Source organism: Coffea arabica, chromosome 4c (assembly GCF_036785885.1).
Source record: "Coffea arabica cultivar ET-39 chromosome 4c, Coffea Arabica ET-39 HiFi, whole genome shotgun sequence".
Lineage (NCBI taxonomy): Eukaryota > Viridiplantae > Streptophyta > Magnoliopsida > Gentianales > Rubiaceae > Coffea > Coffea arabica.
Genome location: NC_092316.1, coordinates 16,333,342 through 16,340,152, shown reverse-complemented (window position 1 = coordinate 16,340,152; position 6,811 = coordinate 16,333,342). Strand labels below are relative to the sequence as shown.

The window sequence follows — 6,811 nt, the reverse complement described above, 5'->3', positions numbered from 1 at the left end:
ATGAAACTGGTCAGAACAGGACAAATTGGTTTCCAAATTCTGGAATTTGAACTTTTTCTCTAGAAATTCATATCTAACAAGTATTCTATCATCAAAACCATCAAATACTAGTTCAATAACATCAATTAAGAGGTAGATAACTATAATCAAAGCTGAAAATGTAAACCCTAACTCTATATTCCAACAAATCAATCAAAACTAACCGATTAACCGTCATAAGGCAAGATTAAGAGCTTCTAACTAAACTTTAACAAGATTAAAGAAGAGGAAAGGGATAGGCAGCCATGGTATCTTCCAAAGGTCCCTTGTAAGTGAGAAACACACCACTTTATTCCAAAAAATTTTTGACACAAAGCTTGCTAAACACCCCAAGATTAGTTTAATCGGTTTAGGTTTTGAGATTTCAATCAAATAAGAAGGATTCAAGGTTAAAGTGGAACTTTTCTCTCTTGGTTTTTCTCCTCTCTCAAGCTCGGCCACAAGATGCAGAAATGAAGAAGAAATTAAGTAAAGTTGGTGATGAAAATGATAAATTGGTTGGTAAACAACCCTTGGATGTTTGCCACTTGTCACCCCAAGATGACATCTTGAATTTTTCTTCCTTTCCTTTCTTTTTGAGTCAATATTTTCAGCCCTTTGGAGGAGATATTTAGGGCCAATTTTGCTGAAATAAAAGTGAAAAGATTAAGGTAATAAAGTGGTGGTCAAGTGGTACACTCAATCGGTAACGAACGGTACACATCGGTTCAACCCGATTTTCCTTATTTCGCACGTACTAGGGTTTTAATTTATAATTTACTAACTTATTATTATGACTTCTAATCACACACATTTTTTTATCCAAAACTCACTCGTAATCACCAAATTTAATACCCACTCCGTACCGATTACTCACACTATGAAAAGACGTAAAAATCTTAGTTTACCCTAACGATGAATGGAAAGGGAAAACTCTTAATTCTATTCTTTATTACAACCATTGGGGATGTAAATGAGTAGTATAGCTACTATAAGGTGATGCATTCCAAATAAAAGGAAATTTAAGAAAAATATGAGGAATTTTACAACTCCATCGATTAAAATTAGGGTTTCGATTAAAATATGAAAGATTTGAGAAAGCCTGTTAGTCACAAGTAACACTAAGGTTTTGAGTACAACTAGGGTTTCTAGTGTTTAAAACAAAATAATGTTTTAAAATAAAAATAAAATAAAGAAACCGTAATATCCTCTTTGAGACTAAACCAAACATTCTCCTAAAAGTCAGGATATCACAGATTCATTTCCAATATTATCAAATCTCATTTTCATGATAAAATGGCTTAAAATAGACTAGTTTTCCCTATTCTCATGGTGAATAAGTAGATATACTCTTGTTCCTTCATGAAATGCAAATTTAATCCACTTAAGTGTACCTCTATTCTCATGAGTCTATTACTCAAGCTCTATTTATGTTGTTCCATTATTATTACTAACTTTTATTGAATAATAACAACTGAAATCTTGCTATTGGTGATCAAACAACAAGTGATAAACATGCATAAATAGACAAGTTAATACAATGTGTAACAAGTGTAAATCATATTCACTTCATATCAAGTAGCCAAAAGTTTTATCTACTCCCTAGATCTAGAAATTTAGCTACTCATATAATATTTAACAAGAAAAAGTATGGCTTCATTGCATGAACACATATTGAATCACAAGTGAAAGATGGATAAAGAAAGATTAGCCAAGTTTAATGAAGAAGCTCCCAATAATCTTTAACTTCTTTAACAAAATGTGTTGTACAATGAAGTCTCCAATTGTTCTCGCAAAAGTTCTAGTTAGAGAGAACAAAACAAGACTAACCACTAAAATCTCATTCTAAAATCTAATGAGAACTCCTTCTAATTGTCCTCTTCTCTCCCTCTAATGATTCTAACATTTATAGTGTTAAGAGAGTCAAAAAGTGGTGTTTTGACAAGACATAAATCTCTTTTTTTTTTCTTCCAAAAGGTTCCTTGAACATGCGTAGTTAAAATACTTGTCTGAAATAGAGCTGAAAAGTAGTATGAAAGTAGAGCAAGTGACCGAGTAAATTGTAGAAATCAGGCTATAATACACAACTTGAGAATACGTGACTTCAACTCACGTATTGCCAAGTCGCATATTCACTTTTGTGAATTTAGCATCATTTAACTGCTATTTTCTCAATGATAGAGACCGAACTAACTCTTATGCAAAACATGAAATTTTGTAGCTCTTTGAGTTAGCTTTCTAATTTTCAAGAATCATCCAATTTGAAGCTCTGTGGACCAAGATATGACCGAAATACCATCAATTGGTTAGAGCTCTATTTCACCTTTCGACCATGCACATGCACTTCTGTATTTTGACTTTTTGACTACAAAATGATGAACTGGACTTTGATATATTCATACTAAATGTAGATCTATCTCTGGGCTTCAAAATGGTATAAAAATCACCTCAATCCGATTCTTTTTACTCAAGATATTGCCAAAATACCACAAGGTGTCAAAACTATCTTTACTTGCATTTCTTCCTTTGAATGTTTTGCACTTCATGTCTTCTTTAAACCTCTTCAAATCATCAATAATTATCCAATTTTCTTCTCAATTCACTCCCTTTGATGATTGAATCATTAAGCCTACAAAAACATGAAGTTTTTATCATTAAAATCCATAAAAATGTAATTTTTTCCGTTTAAATCACAAAATGTGCATTTTCACTAAAACCCTTGTTAATTAGCTATAAAACTAAATAAAACACTCTAAAAATACGTAAAATATACTCTTATCAAACTCCCTCACACTTGAATCATTGCTTGTCCTCAAACAATAAGAAATACAAACCAACAATGATCCAACATTTTGAAAATAAGCATATGTGAACCATTCAACTTCATTTTCTCAAAATCAAGGTAAACAACCATTATGCAATCATTCATTAATCCTCAAGTACTCATAATATCAAGTAAAGGAGCGCAAATTATACTACAATTATGCTAATTCAACTCAATTTCTCACATTTACCCAATGTAACAAGTAACTCATATGATCAATAAAAATGTTATCTAATCCCATGATCATCTTCCTATTCAACTTAAAGAGGGATTTATTCATATAATATAACTAAATATTACTCAAGTTGCGAAAGTGCTTTTTGACGTGAAGGTCGACATTTTTTGATGAAAATTGCCTGTTACTTAACACTTCACATACTCAAGTTGTTTCGCATACTCTTAATTCGAGTATTGTTTTACGCGAAAGTCGACATTTGTTAATAAAGACTTCTAGTTACTAAGTTCAAGAACCATTGGAATAGAACAAGTCTTATTCACTTTTTGTTTTGTTTTGTTTTTTTTAGTGAAGAAAGATAATAAAAATTTCCTCAAAAGAATAATCATGAGAAAAGTATCACAATTATTGACCATATTTATCACTTAACTTATAAAATCAAGTAAAGAAAAGAAATTTCATCAAATATGCAAAATATAAGCATAATTTTCTTCACTTTACAAGATATACTTTCCTATAAACGTACAAATTATAATCAAATAATAGTCATTTCCAAATTAGATAAGAAAAGAAGTTTTCAAATCACATATATATATCTCAAAAATAGAAAGAATTTGAGTTACTAAAGATGTGAAACTTGTTGCCCTTTGGATAAAATTGAAAAAATTTAAAAATTTTTGAGGCAATTTTTTTGTAATTTTGGACAAGATTTTGAAAATTTTGAAAAAAATTTGATAGAGTTTCCCCTTAAAATTGGACGAAACTTTCTGCTAGCAACCGAAGATTAACAACTAAGTGCAATTCATATTCCAAACATCAAGTCCAAGCAGCAAAAGCAAAAATACTACAAGTACCACACATTTTCTCCCCCATACTTAAAATACATATTGTCCTCAATGTGTAGAGAAAGAAAAATAACAAAAATTAGAAAGAAATACTCCCCAGTGCAATGGCTGAGATCCAAATGAACCATGAATCACGAACTTTCGTCAAAACACAAACATCTACTAACACTGTCAAAAAGATGAAATGTAAAAGGAAAAGTGCAAGTTAAACATCCTATAGACAAAAGAGTTAAAAAAAAAAGACAGGAAAACAAGGAAATAAAAATAAGAACCATCCTAGAGATGTGACTTCAATTATCATCTTCATCTTCATCACTGTCATGAGGTGGAAGAATGCCTAGGTGATACTCAATCCTCTCCAAACGAGTATCCCTTCGTCCCAACCGATACTCGATATCGTCCAAGCGAGTAAAATGTTGTTGCCAATTCAATTGTGGTGGTGGAGGAGAAGGTGTAGCAGTAGAAGGTCCGGCTTCCTCTCGGTCATGTTGTGCCTTTTGTTACCTTTCCCGAGCAGGTTGAGGAATATTTTCCATACCAATACCCAGACGACGAAGGGAAGAAACCGATAACTCTATTCTAGGCTTAATAAATTTCCGATTTACACCCTGTAAGTTAACGTCGAAATATTCGAACACCATAAAGAGCGGATGAGGAAATGCCAATTTGAACGAAATAGTCCGCCACCTCGCCGTAGACCATATGTAACTAATGATGATGTTCGGCAATGAAATTCGAGCGAAGGAGGATTTTTTATTATGAAACATATAATCAAGAAAATAGATATCACTTTTTTGGACCTCCGTATGACCCGTCTTTTTAGGTATGACGTTGTGTGCCATCATATAGATAATGAGGCGATGGCAAGATTCGAAAACACTTGCCACCATTGTCTCCTTTCTCGGAGACCTAAAAGGTTGGTACACAAGATCAAACCTATTCATGGCGTACGATGGATGCCACCGCCTATTGGGTGCAACGAAATCCTTCTTCAGGTCGACCGCCCGGCTTTGATTGTTACTACTCCAAATGGCAGGTAAACGCTCCCGCGATAAAATAATGGGTACTTTGACATTTTCCTCAATATCTAAAATAACAAAATGCACTGGTATAATAGATTGTCTTGCCCTTATGAGGACATTTTCTAAAATACCAATTGGATGTGTAATTGACTGATCCGCCAATTGCAATGTGATATTGGTAGCTTTCAACTCTTGAAGTCCCAACCTTCGGACAACTGATAGCTGCATAAGTGACACATTTGTACCTAAATCACATACAGCATTAGAAAAATGCAACTAACCAACAGTACAAGGAATAAAAAAGCTTCCAAGATCTTTCAATTTGGAAGAGAGTTTGTTCTTAATCAATGCACTACATTCTTCCGTTAACGCTATCATCTCGTTATTTACAATTTTTCTCTTTTTTGACATGATATCTTTCAAGAAACGTGCATAAGAGCGAAGCTGTGTAATAGCATCAATGACAAGAATGTTAATGTGCAATTGTTTAACAATTTTGAGGAACTTTTCAAACTCCCGATCCTTTCCATCTTTCTTGAACTTATGAGGAAAAGGAATCACATTAGAATTTAAATTGGGAGGAGATACATATATATATATATATCAATGACAACATGATCATTTTGGCTTTCTTTTACTCCTTCAATTGCTTGCTCCTTATCTTTGTCACCATTTGAATTGTCAGAGTTAGGTCCCTTAACCATTTTTCCACTTCTAAGAGTGATAGCATTGACATGCTCTCTTGAGTTGATTTCGATATTACTAGGCAATTCTCCATGATTTTTATTGTTGATTGAATTGGCAATTTGACTAATTTGAATCTCCATATTTCTATACATCTTGGTGGTCCAACCGTCCATCTAGTCGGTCGAACCTTTCTGAAGTGCCTTGGGCTAACTATTTCACCGCAATTTTTCAATTCGATTTAATATCTACTTGTGATTGTCTTTGTTGGAATCATGGCGGATTAATTGGCCTTTGAGGATTGCCTTGATCTTTTCACCCAAAATTTAGATAATTTCTCCACCCCAAATTGTATGTATTCGAGTATGGATTTTTTTGAACATTCCTATTGTAATTATTAATAAATTGAGTCTACTCAAGATCAACACACTTGTTAGTATCATGATCACCTCCGTATATGGAACAACAAGCTACATGAACATTAGATGAATTTGAACCAAATTCGACTTGTCTACTTAACACTTTCATCATATTCCTCATTTGGGCACTAAGCATATTAATGGTATCCATTTCGATCATACCTGCTTAGTGCCTTAGATTAGCTCTTTCATTAGCCCATCGATAATTGTTCGTCGCCATTTCCTTTATCAAATCTTGAGTTCTTGAGGTGATTTTGCCATCAAAGCTCCACATGCGACTACATCAATAGTCATTTTAGTAGAAAATGATAAACTATTATAGAAGATTTGTATAATTAGCCAATCGGAAAGTCCATAGTGTGGACATTTCCAAAACAAATCTCAAAACCTTTCCCATGCTTCATATAATGATTCACCATCTAATTGACTAAAACTAATATTATCCATTCTGAGTTTAGCCGTTGTATCCAGTGAGAAGTATTTATTCAAGAATGCTCTAGACAAATCATCCCAAGTAGTGAAAGTATTAGGGGCATGAGAGTGTAGCCAAATTTTAGTTTTATCTCGTAAGGAAAATGAGAACAACTTTAGCCGTATAGCATCCTCACTAACTCCATTCATTTTAATAGTATCATAAATCTCCAAAAATGTGGCTAAGTATGCATTTAGATCTTCTACGACATTACCTCCAAATTAAAATTGTTGAACCATTTGAATAAGTGATGGTTTAATCTTAAAATTGTTAGCATTTACCATCGGTCGTGCTATACTTGTTTGAGATCCTTCAGTTCTCGGTAGCGCAAAATCCCTAAGAGCTCACCTAT

The 6,811-nt window shown here is 33.2% G+C and overlaps 1 non-coding gene across 1 annotated transcript; it reads left to right on the top strand.

Moving 5' to 3' along the window:
• Window positions 1–6,336: 6,336 nt before the first annotated feature.
• LOC113740491 (small nucleolar RNA R71) lies at window positions 6,337–6,443 on the top strand. The gene has a single exon (XR_003460486.1). It is a non-coding gene; the product is annotated as a small nucleolar RNA R71 (small nucleolar RNA).
• The last annotated feature ends 368 nt before the right edge of the window (window positions 6,444–6,811 follow it).